We start from the raw sequence: 22,123 nt of genomic DNA on the forward strand, positions 1-22,123 counted from the left end.
CAAAACTCAAACAAGAACCTCTCCTGTGAAAGCGAGAAATCATCAGATAGACAAGATATTAAACAATACCTTCTCTGTCCATATGGAGGGCTCAGAATGAATGTTGGCAGTACACAGCCAGGGACTTGAGTATTTTCCAACTGAAAGTGATAGTCAGTGGGATAATTTCCAGTAAGTGGCATGTGCTCACATGCAGGGCCTTTAGTTCTTCATAATATTCATTTAGCTCTCAAAACTGCAGTAGAAAAATGCACATCCCTACTATTCTGCAACCCCCTCCCCAGCTATTTTTGTTACAGTTGAGCACTTGGTGATTCATACTCCTCTCTCCTGTTATTTTCTCAAGTTATAATTTAAACCTGCCTCCACTGGTGCTTATCAAAACTTTCAGCAACTTCTGCAAAAGCAAAATAGAAAACACAGATGAAAATACTTGGCCATCTGGGAACATACAGAAGAATAAGTACTCTGAATGAAGGAGCAACATACAAAGAGCAAGACCTAATGAGCAAGAAAAATATGCAGAAAATCAAAGACCTAGCGTAGAGCATTATGTTTGTCAGAAAAAGCAGCTGCTCTGGGAAAGCAGCAGCTCGCAGCATCAAATTGTAGTGAGTCAGCATGACCAATTCCCCACACCCTATCCCACAACAGAAGGACACACAGACTCACCAAGGATCCAAGTGTAAGGCTTAACTTCAGATATGAAGCAAGATGAGCAGTTGAGGGGAGCACAACTTTGCAAAAGATAATAATTGCAGCATCAGAAGTATTCATGCTGACTGTGGCTTGGGGAACAATTTTGCATACTTTATTCACACTGATTTATGATCCTACTGATGAATAGGATTATACACATTGCTGTCAATGGTACTACCTGCCTAAGTATGTGTTCATCAAAGTAGGAGGCAAGTTGAGGTTAAGATTTGCTGAGGTTAAGATAGTTTAATTTATGTCTAAAAAAGATAATTTCTTAACAGCTAACCCATGAAAATCATTCTGTGTAGAATTGGAACAGTTTTATTCCTACTGGCCTTGTTTCATTTAATCTCAAGAAATAAAAGTTCTATACAAAAAATGTCTTTCTTTCTACATAACATCATAGTTCTAAAAAGGAGTGTTAAAAGCACAGCTGGAGATTTGTCAAATTATATAAGAATATGTATTAAATAGAAGACATTTCTGTCTCATTTTGAAGCACAAACCTATCCAGATGCAGTGGACTCACTCAAAATCATTGTCACTCTTCAGACTACACCTCAACTAACCCTGTAGTAAAGATTTTGTAGTACTGTAGAACTGCCAAAAGAGCACAAAAATGGTAATTCAACCCACATGAGGCTATGAGATGGGCTAAAAAATATATGACATTTAAAAAAAAATTAAAAAAAATTTTTTTGGAGTATGTTTTCCTCTTTTTTGTTTTGTTTTGTTATGAGATGTACTTTGAAGCTGTCTTCTGCGCTCATGATATCTAGGAACTTAGGATTTAGAAACACCTCATCCTACAGCTCTGGTTGCAGATATGATTAACTTCCACCCACCCTCACCACCCCCACTGGCCACTGGAAATTATAACTTCTGTGATCCAGCAGTTGAACTGCTCACATTACTATATGCTCAGATAAGTTGCTCATAATTTGCTCATAAATTGTTTCGAACTAAAATATCTAATCTCACTCAAATGCTTTAAGTAGTATCTGTTTGCTAAAATAATTGGGCGGCAATAATATTTAGTTGACTTAGAAGAATTTTGCATAGGAAGTGTAATTTCTATCTCCCGGCGTTCTCTTTCTTTACTTTTTTTTTTTTTTTTTTTTTGTCTATCTAAAGGCATTTGAGATTTTCATGCAAAACTGTAATTTTCTAAGTTGGAGCATTAAGAGAAAAAAAAAAACACAGCACTTGCTATAAGATAACGAGATTAGGCATCACCAGCCCTTTCCTGTGCTCACAAGCACAGTGGGAATTACGCAGTGAATCTGTTAAAGTGTAGGTAATGTAAGGATATCACTACTGATTTTAGTTCTTTTTGTGTGTCTTGCTACATTTACCCCAAAAGACCAGTAAGAAACTCACATATATATGAGTCCAAAGAGAAAGAGCAGGACCTGTAGTCTCCATACTCTTCTTTTGGAGCAATAGGGAAAGTTAGGAAAGTAGATGGTGTTCTGACAGTTCACAGGAAGGAGCACTAGCAATTCCCTTCAAGTAGACAATGGTGATAAAGTTAGTTCAGCCCTATATTTAATTGCTTTAGAACTTCCCCTCATACAGATTTTAATAACTTCCCAAGCTAGAAGGAGTTGCAGGTGAAACAACAAACAGCAATCCCTGTGCAAAATTGTAGCAAATAAAAATGGGGAACAGTCTCCATCCCCATATACTCATCCTTTTGCAAAAACAAACATATGAACAAACTTAACCATACTCAGTCAGTTCTCTTCCTCGTACAAAATAGTATGTAGTACTAATATTTCAGAGTCTAATTAATGTGACATCCACTCATCTGACAAGACAATAATAACTGCACAGAAAGTCAGTCTTGCTTTGCAGGCTTCCAGAGAAGACTGCAATTTTACCCTCTGTAGTCTTGCAGTTCCAAAAAGAAGTGTTGTTATACCATGAACAGCTTCAGAAAAAGCTTCTTTGAAATACCTCTGTGAGCACTTATTGACAAACTTAGGGTGTGCATCCTTTAGTGTTAGCACTAATTAATGGCATGCACTCATCTATTAGCATTCATTTTGTATTCATTCACAGAAATGAATGAAAGAACTTTTCTATAATTAAATTAAGTTGCATCACTATAAGCCCTAGTCCAGACTGAGTATCAGGATGTTTTCACATTTTCCCCAATTGGCATATTCCTTAAAATAGACATACATACATACAGAAGTGACAGGACAAAATGAACAATTGTACTACTTCTCAGGGAACATATATTCTGTAACAGAAAATGACTTACACAGGATGTCTCTGAGCTTGTTGCATTTTTGTAATGGTTTCTTCCAAAGCAAGTAAACTGGAAGAAACCTGAAATATATCTATAATATTCTGCTGGTCTATTTGCTATAAACATGTTTCATTGAAACTGAGATCCTGTGCCAGTGAATTAAGCTGGTTTCAGCAGTGTTTCTTAGCTCGGTGTGCAGTGTCGCAGGAACACAGCTGTGCTGCTTCTATTCCCACAACGGCTTCTGTGCTGCCAGCTGAATCTCTCTGTACCATACTTCTCAGCTTTCTCAAATACAGGGGGAGCACAGCACGCTCGTCTGGCTCCATTCCTGCTCTCTAGATATAGCCAAAGTCAGCCACAGGTCTTGATCTTGGAAACTGTAAAGCCCTATATAAAAATAATTGCTGGCCTTAAATAATAAAGTCACATTTTAAAAAAGGTAGATATACTCTCCATGATTCTCATAGAAGCTCCCTCACAGTAATGGGTAATTCCTCCCATTCTAAGAGAGAGTGGTCCAGAAAACACAACAAATTGCTCTCTGGAGATATCTTTCTCTCTTTCCTAAATACAGAAGAAGTCGTGAAGGTTAGCATACTTTTTTGTGGCTAAATTAGGGTGAGATTATAGTTATCCATGAATACATAATTGTGAGCTCTCCAGGCTCACAATTTTGGGTTGATTATAGTTTTACAAGCAGAATGAGGACTCTGGGTGATAACATCCTGCTAAAATGGATGGAAAAATCACAAGAAAATGAAAGTCAAAGGTAAAAATTATTAGTGACTGTAAAGAAGATAAATACAGAAATTAAAATGGTTCTATTTGTTTAGGCCTAAAAGTTTAGGAGGCTCCACGCAGAACTGTAGGCTGAGTTATAAATTTAACACTTCACAGTCAGAGGTACGTCTCTAGCTTCACTCACTGCCTCTAAAGAAAATGTGGAGATTTCAAAATGCAAATATTTGAAGTGGGCTTTCCTATGTGTATTAGTGTATAACAGATCAGTAGATGAGGATTTAACACTAGCAGAAAGTAATGACAGTTCTGGCATATCTATGTATCAGAAAGAAAAGTTAGCCTTTCCAGAACTCAGAAAGAGACATGAACCCAACAGTGACTCGTAAGATTAAGAGACTGTGGAATAGATATATTCTAATAACTTCACTGTAAATCTAGGGAGATTCCAGGTCAGAACTGGTCTATCTAAAAAATGCAGGCTAATGATCTGAAAGGAATGCTATCTACAACAACGAAACTCCGTATTATTTTTTAAAAAATCACGTTGAACTCATTACAATTTAGGCAAAAATATTCCATGAAAACACACTTCTGGAGCTAGAAGAAATCTTAAAATCTTAACATGGAAAGATCGACTACCACCTGAAACAGATTTGTTGCCAATGACAGAATAATTATCTGGGATATTCTAATGGTCTTGTCAACTTACTCTTGCTTCTGAAAGATTTCAATCTAAACAGAAAAGAATAAATTTTGATGGCTTGTTCTCTTCCATGATAGATATCGGAGAAGACTTACTGCAAATATTACAGCTTTCACTGAAACCATATCTACAATTTGATAATGGCTCAAGGAGCATTAGGAAGTATGAAGGCCCAATCCAATCTGAATAAATCAGATTTTTAAGGACTTCAGCAAGATTTTTAGTGTTATAGAAACCTATGTAAAGGTTTACTTTGTAAAATAAAGTGTAAAACCTAGAATAGATTATGTTATCATGTTAGTACATAGTGGCTTTTAAGCCTACAGGAACAAATATGATAAAAGTCTCTACTGTGAAGACCTTGATATTTCAAATAAGAAGAGAGATAAAGTGCTGGCATAGTAAAGATCTTTTTGAGTAAATAGGCTGTCAAAAATGAATCTATGGGAAAATTATATATATTTACTTTCCTACAAAGCATAATTCCTTGAACTAATACATTACTCTGCTCCTTTGGACATTAGCTCATTTTGTGCTTTGGCTATAAGCTCGAATATCTTCTAAAAACAAATGGAGGCTAAGTGATGAAGGATTGTGGGAAAGCTATATTATTGCTCACTGCACTATATCTATTACATGAAAGAAGAGAGTTCTTCATTTTCCAAGGTGGCAACTAAGCGGTTTTTATAAATTATTAAATTTTTTTTAAGGTTTCTGTTATTAATATCTTTCTGTCATTTGAAAGGCTCCTCTTAAGCACTGACTTTTAATGCCCTGGCTTTTTAAATGAAGTATAAAGATAAAACCTATCAAGGAGTGTAGCCACAGTGTCACTAATGCTTTTTAGCCCTCAAGCAGCTGGAGCCCAGCATCTCCAAGCACTGTGATGCTCATGCGCTGGATCCTCAAGTCCTGACCCTGCCCAGGTTCTGAGTGCAAAATCATTCACAGGAGCAGCAGCCTCACCTCACAGAGAACACCAGTGTGTTTTCAGAGAACAAGCATGCCAGATCAGGTGTCACATGCATGGAAAAAAAGTATGAAACAAGAGTTTCTGAAACCAAAGTAAATGAAATTCTCACTTGGGAGACAAACAACCCTAGATCACCCGATCTATAAAAACTATTAGATTCGAAATGGTTTGCCTCTCTAGAGGATCCCATTAAGCAGAATGTACTTCTTATCTGGCAAGACAACTTTTTCATTTTCCCCTCTTGGAACTCTTCAGTTTGCTTTCAAATATTTATTCGGTCAAATAGTAAGCAATTAACTCCAAAGCCCCCTCTTCTGTGAAAAAAAAGGGGTCAAGTTTAAATTCCTCCTCCATTGTCTCTTTAATCAATTATACAAATTGGCAACGTTTCAAAAGGAGAAAGTCTCTTGCTTCATACCAAAATAATAATTCAGTCAGTAGCTAAGGAAAATTTTTGACCTGAAAGTGCCTCTGAGGTTTTTTTTGTCCAGTTCAGAAGTGTGGGGAGCTTGTTAAATGTCATCTGCCCAAATGGTAAGTCTGCAATTACTGGGTATTTAGACATCGATTAGCATCATGCTCTAATTATTTTGAAGAAAATATAGGTCTAGCTTATGGGCTTACTTTCAGGAGACAGCAGGTGTTTGCCTTGTGCTGAAAGTAGATGCTTTTAAGGTGTAGCTTGTATGTGTATTACTGGCCCATTGTATTTCCTTCCAGTTATTCCCTTGTTCAAATTCCTGATTTTTCTAAATTCCACTTACATCTCCTATGCTTTGCATGGAAAACTCAACTGAGGTAAGAGAAATGAGTCTTTACAAATACAGCACCTGGCAGTCAGACATTGCGATGTTTGATGGCAGCATCCAAGAAAAAAAATTGGGTATTAAAAGGCAGAGTAATTTATTACTTTACTTTTGGTATCCCGTTGCCCCATCACACGAAGTATTCCCTATTTAAGTGGTACATGATTCCCCAGGAGGTCAGGTGGAACAGGCTAGGTTGTGAACAACCTGCGCACAGAGTAGAGAGCTATGCTGAAGTCAGGACATTGAGGAGGTAGTTTGATACAGGAGGGAATACAAGTCACAAAGTCCGTTTTAAATTCCACCAAGCCAGAAGTTAAGCATCCTGCTTACGGTTTTAAGGACGTGCATCCATCCGTTTAGGATTCAGATCCTGCTAGCAAAGTAGAAATAAAATACATTTTTTTTTAAAATTTATTTTAGAAACTGGATGGAAGACAAAAATCAGTAGAATAATGTTTTTTCTTTTAAAATAGAGATGTGCTGGTCATTCTTCCCTCCAATAACACTAGGATCAGATTTGTAATCCAAAATGTCAGCAGCCTGGGTTCATTTCTGCCAACAACCTATTCTGGCTGTGACACTGCAACCTGCACCTCCCAGACGCTATTCTCAGATCAAACATTTGCCACACCTGTAGGAATCATGCCTCTACATGATCAGAATATTTAAATATTAAATGTTTGTTTGCCCATACAAAAAAGTGAATGACTTTTTAGCCTAGTATCTGAAGCAATTGCCCAAGGAATGTTTTCCTGGTTGTAGTACATAGTCCATATGATGGCACGATGAAAGATTTACACAAGTACTTGAACTTGTTCAGTCTTCAGAAGACTTAAGGCGCTTCTTGTGACCTAGACAAAAAGAACTCTAAGACTAAAAACTGAAGTAGAAAAGGGTAACTCGAGGGCACGGTGGTGGTGGAGCATGCTATTCAGAGAATAGGAGCCTACACTGCCATTTGACTGGGAGAAGTAATGTGGTTTTGTAGTGCGTACCAATTACTATATATTGGTTTGGTTTCAAAGCAGTTTTGGTGTGCACAAGCTAGATGTTTTTTGAAGGAAATTAAATTGGAAGCTCTGTAGCAAATGTACTCGGTCCTGCAAGGGAAACAAAAAGATCTGAGCTAATTAGTCCTTTGAGCAACCTCAGACTAGATGCAAGGTAATAACATTTGGTCCAAGACACCAAACTAAATCTAGTCCATGGCAAAACATATCGATCACATACTTCATATATAGGGACCTCAGTACTAACTGCTTTGATCTACTGGTCTGATCCTGTTGTGCTGAATTACTTGTTAGTACAGACAAATGCATCCAAGTCATGCTTTTGCTGCCAAAAACATTTAATGTATTTAGTTACAACTTTCTGTGTTGATTTTGCCCTCAATCATCACACACAATTATTAGAGAAAACCTCAGATTCCGTCTTCTGTTTCTGGAGCAAATAAAATGGATTTTGCATTATTAAGGAGTGACAATTTGAAAAACCATGCAAAGGAAAAGATGGAAATGCTCAACTGACATAAAGTGAATCTGAGGCATAAAGGATACAAAAGCAGGAAAAAAAGGGAACAGACTGGAAAGGAAAACTGGAAAGTGTCAGTGAAGCAGGAGAAAATATTACTTTGAAACAATAGTTTGTAGAAAGCTTAAAAAAAACATGAACATCAAAAGATAGAGTAGTTTACACCATAGACTGATCATTGACTATTCTCTCAAGTGTATACCGCCATTTCCTATTGCTGCTGAAATAGCCTGTGATTATCACATATTATCTTCCCTTCATGGCTTCAGAAGTATTCTCCATTTGGGGGGAAAATCTGTGCAAAAACAATTTTGTACTCCATGGCTGAAGTTGGGGACTAAGAATCTAGTGGCTTGCACTTCTAGCTTTGCATTTCTGACCTTCACAGAAGCAAAATTCTGGGGTAATTTCTTCTACTTACCTGAAAACTACAGATAATCCATAATCATTACACTGCATTAGCCACTTACAAAAATAGGGCACAGACATCAAAATGACTTATCCTGTAACAATGCAGTGAAAGGAACAAAAATTATCAACATAGTGATGAGAGTGAAAAGAATTACAAATAAGGCCATTCCAAGAAAGTTAAGAAAATGAACAAATCAATAAATCTAACATAGGAAATTACTCTATTAGGAAAAATTAAAAATCTCATTTTTACAGAAGAGGATTTTAACAAAATAGAATGCCTGGAAACCTCAGGTGCCATTGTGGACCAGTTGAAATAGGAGCATTCATGTATGCCTGAATCTATGTACATATGCATGAAGGTATGTATTTATGTGTGAATATATATGTATATGTTTTTATATAAGCATATAGATATATACACTTAAAAAAAAAAATTTAGGCCTATTTGAAAGTATCGGGATGTTGTGAGATAAAGCAACTTACTTTAATAACAAGTAGTCTCCCAGTTGCAGGTTGTTATTCTAAGGCACAGATATTTTGTAATCATATCTTTTAATATGAAATAACTATGACTGCTGGTTTCTTATTTGCTTATCCACTGATGTAATTCACAGGTTTCAGTCAGCTACTTCTTTCCTTTTACTGATCTGAACATGACTGATTTATACTGTAGTTTATACATGCAAATGCAAACCATTTTCTTATGTGTTTCATTGACTGCATGAAATTAAATTACTCTTAGTCTTATGGTGAGTATTATCAATTGTGTAAAAACTCCCAGCCCTGAATTTCATAGCAGAGCTGCTGTGCTTAGGTCCAATGTGCAATCAGTATGGAATGCCTTCCCACTGACCATTAACATCACTTGTTATGCAAGGCCTAAATTGCTTTTGTGTGGATAGAACTAAAAGCCAGATGCAGTTATTGTTGTCGGTGTTTTAGTTTGCAGTAAGTGGTTTAGCAATATGAATGCTGTCAGCTGCTTCCACTTGCTTACCCTACCATAGGATACCTTTGGAAAGAAGGTTCTTAGAATCATAGAATCATTAAGGTTGGGAAAGACCTCTAAGATCTTCTAGTCCAACTGTTGACCCACTCTCACCATGCCCACTTACCATGTCCCTCATTGCCACATCCACACGTTTCTTGTAAACCTTCTGGGAAGGTGACTCCACCACCTCTCTGGGCAGCCTGTGCCAATGCCTCACCACTGCTCCTGAGAAGAAATATCTTCTAACGGCCTGAACCTCATCTGCAACTGAAAGCCATCATTTCTCATTCTGTCATTGCTACCTGGTAGAAGAGGCTGGTCCCCACCTAGATACAACCTCCTCTCAGGCACACGTAGAGAGTGATAAAGTCTCCCCTGAGCCTCCTCTTCTCCAGACTGAACAAACCCAGTTACCTCAGCCGCCCTCCATCAGACTTGTGCTCCAGACCCCTCACCAGCTTCATTGCCCTCCTCTGAACATGCTCCAGGGCCTCAGTGTCTTTCTTGCAGTGAAGGGCCCAAAACTGAACACAGTACTCGAGGTGCGGCCTCACCAGTGCTGAGTACAAAGGGACAATGACTTCCCTACTCCTGCTGTCAACATTATTTCTGATACAAGCCAGGATGCCATTGGCCTTCTTGGCCACCTGGGCACACTGCTGGCTCATGCTCAGCTGAGCATTGACCAAGAACCCCAGGTCCGTTTCCTCTACACAGTCTTCCAGCCACTCTGCCCCAAGCCTGTAGCATTGCCTGGGGTTGTTGTGGCCAAAGTGCAGGACATGGCACTTGGTCTTGCTGAACCTCATCCCGCTGGCTTCAGCCCAGAGATCCAGCCTGTCCAGATCTCCCTGTAGGGCCTTGCTACCCCCAGGCAGATTGACACTTCCTGCCAGCTTGGTGTCATCTGCAAACTTACTGAGGGTGCTCTCAGTGCTGTCATCCACATCATCAACAAAGATACTGAAAAGGACAGGCCCCAGTACTGACCCCTGGGGAACACCACTCGTGACAGGTCGCCAGCTGGATTTAACTCCATTAACCACCACTCTCTGGGCCCGGCCCTCCAGCCAGCTCCTTACCCAGCAAAGGGTGTACTTGTCTCTGCTCTACTCTGGACATGCTGCTGTGCCTCATTGTCTCTCTTGTAGTGCGGGGCCCAAAACTGAACACAGTACTCCAGGTGCAGCCTGACCAGTGCTGTGTACAGAGGGATGATCACCCCCCTGCTCCTGCTGGCAACACTATTTCTGATACAATAAGGCCTGAAGAAAATATGCTTTATGTAGTTATATGACCCTAACTGCCAAAATACTTAAAATACTGTTTTTTGTCCCCTAGGAATCTTCATTGAACACTGTGCAGGTATGGTGGCCATTGAGCAGTCATGGGGGAGGCTTGGAGATCTTTAGGAAGTGAAGCTTGGTTCCTTGCCTGAGTTCCTTGCTTGCAACCCTAATCCAAGTGCTAATATCTCAATTAGGACATCAGTTGTCTCTTAGCATAGATGGTTGAAGCAAATGTTTGGGGCAGTCTTCTCACTTAAAACTCTCCTAATTATTTCAACTTCTAGAATTAGCAAGTTTCTTATGCTCCAAAATAGCATTTGCTGGATACTACCACATTTTCTTTCTATATCCAGCTAAACAGTGTTGTATAAAAACTGTGGTAGTTTGCAAGAAACCAATTAGCATTTGTGTCAGAGCAAGTTTACTTTGTTACACTTAAATGCTGGCCTTTAAACTATGGGTATTTAGAACTGCTGAATAACAGTCTTAAGCAGTTAGTTATGAAAATCTTGTATTGCCAGTTTAAATAGATTGTAAAATCAGGATAGCCTAGGTTGATAGCCTTGGCTATTTAGTTGATAAATTTTGTTCCAAACATAACGATACAGGCAATAATAATAACTTAAATGATTTCTAAGTGTAGTTGGATGTTCTCCCATTCCATTTAAATGCAATATTCAGTGCTAGTGATCATAAAGTATTTCCTATTTCAAATCTTTAGTTTCAAAAGTTTATGATTTTCCATAACTCTTTCCCTCTAAGCCAGTGCTTCCACTGCTTTGCCAAAGAGTAGTGAGGACTTAATTCTAATAAAGTTCAAGTGCTTATCACAAGAATAACATGGCATACACAGTCAGCCAATTTATTGGAATACACGCATTCACAGAACTTGTCATACACAGAAATGATTTCAGGATTGATTCCTTCATTTGGCATAGTCTTAGTTTCAAGGAAGATCTTTCTTATTCTGTAATTAAAGCCTCTGAAGAAAATTCTCTGAAATCCTATTATGTTGGAATACACAGTTCCACTGATATAACAGTGCTCCATGTAACTGAACTATTTTTGCTAGCCTTGCTTTGAAGGAAAATCAAATAAAGGAAATATTCAAATGGCTTCTGGTTTGTTGGGATGTATATTACAATATTCTAAAAGCCCAACTTGAACATTTAAGCCTATCTGAAACAACCTGGGGAAAAGACTTTTCTGACGACTTCTAATTCATTTCAAAAGGACACAAATTTTGTAATTTCAAAAAGCTCTGAAATATCACCCTGATAAGTAGAGAGAACTGGCTTTGACGCCTCATGAGCTTCCTTCACCCTGTGGTGTCTGGCATGGTCTATGTGTCACCTGCATCCATCTGCCCTTGGTTAGAAGTCTGCTCTGAGTATGCTGTTGGTACCTGACTTCCTAAGCTGTGGTGACTCATATGAAGAAACCCTTTGAAAATACAGAGAGATAAGACTGCTTAATTATTTAGAAGCTATTTTAAAATGTTTTGAACTCCTACCCAATGGCTCCATCTGGGGTGAAAAAATGGGTAAAAAAAGCTGCAGGAGGAACTGTTCAGAAATGCCAAGACAAAAATGTAAACTATGCTTAGTGATTACTTTATCCTAAGGATAGATAGATTTCAACCATCGTGGTTTAAATCATCAACTTTAATCATAGTTCAGCACCATGTATTAGACGACTGCAATTAATCTGGGCTATATTATGATTTTTAGTTATTTTCTTAAAGAATATTTGAGCATCACTCACCTAACCATTAAAGAACATTAGCCAGCAATTTCTATAAGCTTTATAGAAAATTTGATGTCATGTTTTGCTAATCACAAAGAAGTCTATGTTTGTCATTTGCTCCAATTTTCAATTTGTGCATTTTAATATGATAAATGATGCATAATGTTTTAATATTATCTAGATGCTTTGAGTTGGAAGTCAATATACAAATAAAATGCAGAAAATATTTTCTGGACTTTTTAAATTAGGTAAATAAAACTATAACAAAGGTCCTAGATAAATACAAAATTTCAAAATATATTCTGCATTTAACTAAAAATCAACACTCATTTGCTAAATGAAAAAAAAAAAAACCAGCTTTGAAGTATATGTTTTACATCATTGTGTTCTTCAAGGTTTGGACTGCATAGATCCCTGCCTCTTATTTCTCTTCTAACACTGGAATAGGAAATAAGGCTTTCCTGCATGTTCAGTTCTAATACACTTTTTCCATTTGAAACTGCTGTAGCTGCTGTCCTGGATAAACTAGAAGGAGGAAGACATCTGCAGAAAAGACAATAGAGCTTTGACCAATTGGATTATCACCTAAATATACAAAAGTATATTTCCAGTGTTCAGCTGGTGCGTTCTTTTAAGTTCAGTAGCTTTACTTACACAGTAGGTTTATGCTGCAATTTATTATTGCAATAATAGATGTTTCTTTGTTATTTGTTTAGGTTTTTTTTCTTGCTTTCAAGTGGTAGAAATCAGGAAGGAAATAAAGCATTAGTGTTGGAATGTGTTAATTTAGCCAGGTTAAATCATTGCCTATTGACAGATCAAAATGTAGCATGATGTGGTAAAGAAATATGAACAAGTATGAGGCTGTTTGTTCATGGATTAGATATGTGTTCCAGAACCAAACATCTGACAACATTAACAGTCTCTCTACATAATTAGAAGAAATAGTGTGAAAAAAAATTAAATAAAAGAAAAATATTTGTGTGTTATTTGATTCATTTCACTCTGCTCCAGGTTGTGCAATAGAAATGTGTACTTTCAGTAAGATATTCCTGAAGGACTAAATGTCTCGGGGAGTGGTAATCACATTTTTGGAGCCTTTCACCTCAAGTTCACTGTTTCAAACACAGCCAACATGCAGTCGTGATGGAAAATCATTGCGATTTGAAAGCTGGTTTGTGGCTGCGTGAGATGAACTGGTTATTTCACTCCACTTCTTAGAGGATCTTGGAATGCAATCAGAGCTTTCAAAAGCACCAGTGCGGAGGAGCTGAGCTCCTCACAGGATCTGGCCAGGACCCATAGAGACACAGAATCACAAAATCGTAGGAGTTGGAAGGGACGTCTGGAGATGGTCTAGTCCGAAACCTCTGCTAAAGCGGATTCACAATCAGGGCTGGTTTCTTTGAGGATGGCAGAGATGGGGACTAACAAATAAAACCCATTTTGTGACCCATTTCCAGGCAAGTTTCCTCAAGAGACTGACCACTTAGAGCAATATCAAGTATTGGTCCCCACCCAGCAAAGCAGGGCTGAAGTAGCAGTGCAGTGTGGGGACAGTGTGGCATTGCTGCTCTTTCTGCTCCACAAATGTAGGGCACAAACAGAGCTTCATTTTCTATTTCTGCCTGTCTGGCACCTTTTTATTAGCATGTAATGCCCTTGATTTAGGGAAAAGCCAGTACCAAAACAAACAAACAAACAAAAAAACTCCACAGAAATAAATGCTTTTTTTTTTGAGCGAGTTGAGTATATCAATCTCATTTTTATGCAGAGGTACACACCTAGTTAGAAATAGTTAATAAGCTGTCCTTTGTCAAGATCATACCTACTATATTGTAGAAAACATAAATGACAATAGTTTTCCTCACCAGCTATAAATTATCTCAGTTCTGTGTTTCCCAGTGAAGGCTTTAAAACTGTCTCCTCGGTTAATTTGTTTCCTTTACGTGAGGGACTTTTCTTTTTAAGAAAATATACACATCACTTTCCTGAACATTTAACATGTTATATTAGGAACTTCCTCAGAGGAAAGGAAGAAGAGTCTGTCTTCATTAACCACTAAATTTAAAGTGGGGAAATTAAAACATCCAGATGTCATGTCAACTATATACATTGCCTTCTATGATGTCACATTTGATTTTCTTATTTTATGACTCTGACAGCATCATATTAAAAATTTGATTGCACAATGACAGTACAGGTTTTGAATTATTCAGCTTATGAGTGCACTCTTACAAGAAGACTGTTTTGTATTTCTTGCCATTTCTGAAAAGCTGACATTTAAAAAATTGAAAAGGAAAGGGAAAATGATCGCTAATAACTAATTAATAACTCAAGCTTGGCAAAGGTAACCTCATTTTAATAGAATATCACACAAATTAAAACCAGATTAAATATAACACACAACGTATTTCAAAAGTCATTTGAAACATAATTCTCTGGATGACATTTTGGCCCTGGTGAGATCAATGGCAAGATTCCAAATCAGCTTCTGTGGAGCTAGGACTTGCTCCTAAATGAAGAAAACCATACATTCTCCATATGTTTTAGCAACTATTTGACAGCATCCTTGTATCTACTTCATCAGCTTACCTTTTTCTGCTCCTTCTTTAACAACACAATGCAGGTACGTGTGCTTACTGAAGTCAGTGGGACTCTCTCCATTGGATTCCCAGTCCTCAAGTCAGACCCTTAAAGTCGAAACTTTTGGGGCAATATTTACAACAGTCTTCCAGGGTCTATGCTGTGTATTTTCCTATGATGGTGCTGCCAGCTTTTGGTTTTGTCCCACTTTACCTCTGTTTAATATTAAACAAGTGCAACTTCTTGGTTCATTTGTATCAATTTCAGGTGTAACCCTTTCTAGAGTGACCAAATTTCCTTTTTCTCCGTTACAATTTCAGTTTATTTTTAAATCACTAAGGATATTTTTTACTCACTAAAGTTGGAAACATCTGCTCTTCATCTTGATTAAATTCAGCTAGCTCTTTTAATATCAGAACCATAAAACAAATAATGCCATTTTAAGAAACATTCTATTTCAACCTAAGGTAAAATTTTACTGGTATCAGATATGGAAATATCAGTCAAATCTGAGCCTTTTTGCCAAAAAACATGACTATTATTTAACTGGTAGGGCCCAGTGAAAGAGCTCATAGCTATACATACATTATTATTTCTCACAATAATTATTTCAGCTGAGCTGTCTGGACAGGTATGAACTATGGGCTCAGCTGCAGCAGAGAAGGGTAAAGCTTGGAATATTCCACACCAGACATAAAATAAATGCTTCCAGCTACGGCAATGGGGAAAAATACAAATGATCTTTTCACATCCTGGTTCCTTCAAAATGGTTAGCAAAAATGTCTTTGATTCAGCTCACAGCAACGTCTGAGGAGAATCTCATACTGATTTGTCTGAGATCAGAATCATGACCACAGTTATAACAAGAACTGTAGTTGCGTTCCCTCAGGAATTTCTGAGGTTTATTCAAGAGATCAGTTTGTCATTAAAAATATACATTGCTGCGCTTCATTTCCCTTGTATAGTGTTTCCATTGTGATAGGAAGATGACAAGATTGTCTGTACTCACTACAAGCAATGAAAATTAGTTACGAATCACTTATACTCTGCTGTTTTAGTTCACTTATTTAACCTGCACCTTGTCTGTTTCAGCACTGAGTTCAGCACTGAACACAATGAATCTTATAGAACAGTATTTTTCTTTACTCTTAAATGAGCAGTTCCAGACTTGTGTTGCTGTCTCACTACCAGCAAAAATGTACAACTGGAAACAAGATATCACCATTTGACTACATTTTATTTGCAGCACCAATATCAGTCTGCAAAAAGTCTGCTGGAAACAAAGATGCAAGTGCCTCCAGGATGAAGTCCTGCTGTCCTTATTCACTGCTCAACCTCAACGCAAGCAAACTCCAGCTGAAGACATCAAATGATCCCTTCACAGCTGCAGATTAAGAACTGTGAGGTAATACAGCCCTCTGAAAATGTCTTACGTTTTTAGCACCAGTCCTAATCCTAATCATGTTTTAACCACTGTTTCTGGAATATATTGAATTAAGCAGAAATCAAAACCAAAGCATTTCCCTTACAACTCTCTGTGGTCTGACTGGGGATGGGCAGATCATGACCAGTGTCGGAAGAACTTATTTCCATAATAACGTCTAAGTCTTGTTGTTTCAGACTGCCACCAGCCGCAGCAGTTAAGGTGTGATGAAAGCTTTCTGATGAGTCTCACACAGATTCCTTTCTGTTTTGTGAAACAAAAACGCACCATCCTGTAAAATGTAGAGAAAAGCTGCATCTATTGAAATACAAGTCTTCCTCTGCTTCTTGTATGCAGAATTACTTTAATCTCTTTACCCAGAGCAGTGCAGGACTAAGGAGTCCTCTGTAACTGAGAAAGAATGCTATGGAAAAAAAAAAGCAATCGAAAAAAATAACCTGCAAAACCATTCAAAAACTTCAACAAAATCTAACAGAAAGCAGGAACGGTGCCCCTCCATCCCGCTCCCACCACCCCCTTCTAAAAAAAAAATAAAAAATAATAATAATAAAAAAAGACTCTTTTCCCCCAGAGACTCCTTCAGTCTTAAGTGTTATCAGAGCACCAGCTTCTGGAGAAAGGAGTGAAGATTTACTGCAAATCTTGTATTCATACTTGTTGGCCATTTGGCAAAGAGGTGAGAGGTTGCCCTTTCTTTTTTCTTTTTTTTTTTTTTTCTTCAAGGCAGTTTCCAGGTCTTTAACATTACTCTGAGCCAGAGATGCTAAATAAAAGAATGGGGAAGCGCTGCTGCCATAACAACCCTTTCGGCAGGGAACTATTGGGATACGGATAGTTACTACACTCCCTACAACCAGCCGTGTGCATCATGACGCGGAAAACCAGAAACCGCGCTTTAGTCACAGCATCCTCAGCGTTCGCACTCTCTGCTCTGGGCAGCAAAAGGAAAACAGGCACAGACTCCTTCCCTCTCCCACTCCACAACCGACCTCATATATTTATTCGTTTGTTGGAAGAGGGAGAGTCCACCCGGGCGCCGAGTAGTGCCCCGCGCTTCCCGGGGCCGCTCCGGACTGCGCAGAGCCGCAGCCGCCCCGCGCTCTGCTGCGCCCGCACAGCCTTGGGGGGGGGGGGTGTCCGGGACCATTCCCCGGCCCCGGGCTGCGGCTGCGGGGCAGCAGCCAGCTGCGCCGGGCTAGCTCATCTCCCCCCAAACCGCCTTAAAATGGTCCCCTGGTAAAGTTAAGGCGCTGCACGCTCCGCCGAGCCGCCCGTGCTGGGGGTTCGGGCTACGGGGGGGCTCCCGACCCTGGCACTGGGGGATGTCGGGGTATCTGTATGTGCGAGATAGCCCCATGGGAAGGGGCAGCGGGGGTCGGGAAGGGCACCGTGCGGCTGCCCCCTCCCCCGCCGCCCCCGCGCAGCACCGGGGTCACCCTCGCTGCCCCACGAACCTCCAGCCCCCGCGGGAGGGCTCAAACCCGGGCCGGGACCCTCCGTTCCCCGGGGGTGGGAGCAGGCGGAGCACGGTGCCCCCCCGCACCGCGTCCCCCTCAGCGTTCCCGGGGCCGCTCCGGGATGGGTGGCGAAGCGGCGAGGGGGGAGGCACGGCAGGTGTTTTTTGGGGCGGGGGGCACAGGGCCCCGTGACTCACCCGTCCGAGGCGGGGGTTGCGGGTAGCGCGGCGGCGCTGCCCCCGGGGCGCGGGGGGCGGCGGGGCAGGAGCAGCAGCGGGCGCGGGAGCAGCGGGGAGCGGCGGGGCCCGGGCTGCTCCTGGGCGCGCTCTCGCTGCCCATCCCCGGCGCTGCCGCCGCCGCCGCCGCCGGAGAAGGAGGAGGATGCGACGGAGAGGCAGCCCCGGGCTCGGGCACGCGCGGCGGCGGAGCGGGGGGAGGCGGGGAGCGGCGCGGGGGCGCGCAGCGGAGGGGGAGCAGCTTGGGGAGGCGGGCGCACGCTCCCGCGGCCCGCCAGACCTTCGGCTCTCAGCCCTCATTTTCTCATCTCTCCGTCCCTCGTGCCTCCAACCCGAATCCCTCCCTCCCTCCCTCCCTCCATCTTTCCATTCCTCCCTCTCTCGCCCCTCCATCCCTCCGCCCGTTATCCCTCATCCCCTCATACCTCTTCTCTCCATTCCCCCGTCCCTTTCCCCTCCCCGGCCGGCAGCTGCCGTTGCTCCGGATATCCCCGCTCCGCCACAGGCTCCAGAGCCCCCCGGGGCCCCGGGTGCGCTGCTGCCCCTCCGGCGCGCCCCCGCAGCGCCCCCCGGGAAGGGCGAGCGGCCCCTCTGAAGGGCAGAGGGTTCCCGGCTCCCCTCGGTCCCGATGGGAAGAGCGAGCCCAGCGCTCACCCGTCGCACTCTTCCTCCTTTCTTTTTACCCACCCGGCTGGAGAAAGCAGAACCGTGTTGTGGTAGGAGAAAAAGGCGGTAAATAGGAGGAAAACACAGTGCAATAATCACTGACTGTGTGGGAAACAAACCCCAAGCTGGAGGAGTTCTTAAAAGCAGGCTTTCAAGGCTGCTCCTGCAACCTGGAGGACTTTCCAGATGTTTATTTAGGTTCAAGTATAATTATTTTGACATTAAAAATAAATGAAACTACAGCTCCGAGTGCATCGTGTAAACGGGAGAACAGTAAATCATGTCTGTCACATAAACAGACACACCGAGAGCTGGCTATCAACTCCTTATCCCCGTGCTGAACTCTCCCTGCATTATATAATGTTGATACACTGCTCTGAGGATGTCCAGGGAAAAGACAGAGCGGCACTGAAGACATGGCACTCCCCATCAGAGTGCATTGTAGCCTTACCTGCCAGGCAGTGCTTTCAGAGGCTTATTGGTGCTCCTCTCATCAGCCCTCCAGCACACAATTCAATGGACGTTCAGTGCAGACATCCGATTCCCCAGTGTCAGCCTCTGAGACGTCTCCGAATTGCTTGTACCTTATTAACTTATGGTGCTCTTCCACCCTGCCCTGTACTGTGCAGGTATCAGCAGATCCCACTTGTGAGACCGGGGAAGAGAGAGATTGGGTGGATTTCCACACAGCTCCACATTTCAAAGTGCTGATTTGCTGTACAGGCTTCAGTCACGGAGAGAACAGGTCTGTGCCTCTAACAGGTGGACTCCAAGGAGAGGCCTGGCCTTGAGTGCACCGAAGACAGTACAAATACATCTATAGCCATGGTGGGATTCGCTTCAAACCACTGTGAACTCACTGTCAGCATGAAGGTATTTCTGAGTGCTTCTGTTCTTTAGAGCTAGTAAGAAATGCCTGGGAAAAAAGAATAATTACTAGTAAGTGCATCTTTCTCATAAAACTGTTGAGAGAAACATGGAGACATGCTTCTGCTCTCCTCTAGCTGCTGATAGAAATATATAATGGGAGGCAGATCACAGCCCCCAGCTGGAGGATATCTGCTCTCCATAGGCTCAGACCAAACCCTGCAACCACCAGGCACAGCAGGCAAGGAGAGGGGAAAAGGGGCACTGTGAAACACTTAACACAATTTTGGATGTTTGTAAAGCCCATGAGTGTAGGACTCTCAGCTTCAATGCTGCTCAGAAGTAAGTTACTAACAAATTAATCTTTCAGAACTTTTCTCTTCGTTGGTCTCAGTCTTGGGATTATGTACTGGTTGTCTCCCTTCTCCTTTCTGCCTTCTCCAGAGAGGGCTCCAGGCCAGGATGAGTCAGGATAGGTGAGGGAAACTGGAAAAGAGTAATATTTGTGCTCTGTGCATGAAATGACACTTTTGGGTAAGAGCTCATATAGTATAAGTCTCACAGACATTGGGTTAATATTTTTTAGTGTAGCTAATACAGGTTTTAAGCATACTTAATGCAGTCTTTAGTATAGCTGGGTTTTATTGTGGGTTGTTTTTTTGTTTGTTTGTTTGTTTTTTTTCCCCTTTTCTGCTCTGTAGCTAGATGTGAATGACTGCAGCAGTGTAACAGGAGCCTGGTGGTTAGGGCAATTCTTGAGAAATGGGAGACCGAGGGTGAAGACTTTTTCTCTGGGATTCAGAATAGGAAATGAACCACAGAGGTCTCGGGTGAATGACTTAAGCTCTCCAGTAGCTTTGACTCCAAATTTAAGCGGCATCAAAGCGAACATATATATACCCACAGAAAATCTTTCTTTCACCAAGGTGATTTTTTTTTTTTTTTTGGAAAAGTGTCAGTTTTTCAAAAAATTCCAGGGCTATGTTCAGATTCTTGGGGATACTTGCATGCTCTTCATGTATATACTTTATATATTCCTGTTGTTTTCCAAATAAGGATTTGGTAAGATTTTTGTTTGTTTGTTTCATATTATGTCAGGATTTTGTTTACAAATAATACAAACATTAACACTCACTTTTCAATGTCACTGTTGTTAGCTGGTTTATTCCTAGATACAAGGTTGCATATTTTCTACAAATTCTTTGTGTGGGAGAGGTAACGACCTTTTTTTTTTTTTTTTTTTCTACTGGAGAGAAAATTTAAGCCTTTTGAGGTTACAGTATTGCCACATAAATTGCCTTTGCAAAATATGGCTGCTGAGCTCGCTACCTTTATCTGGAAATACATCTATGTTGTTTTCTGATGATTCAAAATTATTTTCAGAGAGTGCGGTTTGATAAAAGGTTTCATTCACAATAAGGGGAAAAATGTGGATATTAATAGAAATTTTAAAATTAAAAAAATAGCAGATACAGACATAACATTTTAAGCAGAATATTTTAAAGGTCAAAAGAAGCAGAAAATGTTTAAAAATAAAACAAACCCAAACAATCCCTTTCCAATACAGCTCCCTAAGCCCAAATGTAGATATTTACCAAAATTGTGGGGGGAAAAATGAGTTATTCTTTTTTTAATTAATGCAATCTGAATAATTATTTCAGGCATGCTTTTAAAGAACACACATCAACAAACACCTGGAGTTCTAGTAAAAACACATACGCCGTACTAGAACATGTGTCGCATGTCTCCGTACCAAGATGGTCCTACCACTGACTGCAGAGGCAGGGCTGCCTTTTCCATCTGCATTTCACTTTGTATGGCTCAGAACACATGCTCATGAGAGTTCTGTGTGCATTTTCCTATTTGTAATTGACTGTTGGCATTGGGGTTAACTGCGTCTTTTAAAAATCTATCATCCTTTGTTTTACTGTTCATGACGATCATTAGTTATGGTTTGCCTTAAACTTGGCCCTGATTCTACAACTGTTTTGACTGATGCCAGCACCCATTGCTGTGCAATGAGCCTTACTAAACTCGATGAGTGCAGTGGCCCATTGCATGGCTGTGGGATGTGGAGTAGGATCTTGGATCTAAACAAGGGGCTGCATTGCGCAATGAGGCACCAACCCAGGCTGAGGTTTTAGGTATGATTGAGAGAAAAAATAACATAAAATGCTACCAATATTTGAATTTCAGAAAGAACTGTGTGGTCTTAGTTTTTTTGTTTGTTTTGTTTTTTGTTTGTTTGTATGTTTGTTTTATGGAAGGTTGAATACATTCAACTCCAGTATAAGTTTCCAGCCTGAGCCACGTTTACAGCAAGTACTAATGCCTTCATTTTGGAGAGAAGAAAACAAAGTACTTTTAAAAATATCTTCTATATGGAAGCTTAGCTAGTAGGCTTTATTAAAGCTTTGATATATTTACAGAATATTTTCTTGTTCAGTATGATTTATTAAGAAATAAATGAATACTAATTGAGATTAAGTAATCTATTGTAAATTGTAGCGTGGTGTGTGTGTGCATAGTGCCATTTTTTTTTTTAGTAAGAATCTTTGGTAAACAGCAGTTTGATATTATATGGGACATACAGATTTACAATTTAAGATTAAATGCCTTTGCACTATGGCTTATAGGATTGATTCTAAAAAAGTGTATTGCTTTTACAGGCAAAGGACACAGCAAGGGCTTAACTTGAGAACCCAAACTGCT

The 22,123-nt window shown here is 40.5% G+C and overlaps 1 protein-coding gene across 3 annotated transcripts in view; it reads right to left on the reverse strand.

The window, feature by feature from the left end:
* Nucleotides 1–19,108, reverse strand: part of FUT9 (fucosyltransferase 9) — a 108,892-nt gene extending 89,784 nt beyond the window's left edge. The window contains exon 1 of one of the 3 annotated variants that reach the window (XM_021392084.1): nt 18,996–19,108. The gene's annotated coding sequence lies outside the window, so the exon portion shown is untranslated. Of the gene's footprint in view, nt 1–14,750; nt 16,496–17,839; nt 17,979–18,995 lie in introns of those variants that run through there. The other 2 variants (XM_021392082.1, XM_021392088.1) reach the window with 2 other exon arrangements.

This window comes from Numida meleagris, chromosome 3 (assembly GCF_002078875.1).
Source record: "Numida meleagris isolate 19003 breed g44 Domestic line chromosome 3, NumMel1.0, whole genome shotgun sequence".
NCBI lineage: Eukaryota > Metazoa > Chordata > Aves > Galliformes > Numididae > Numida > Numida meleagris.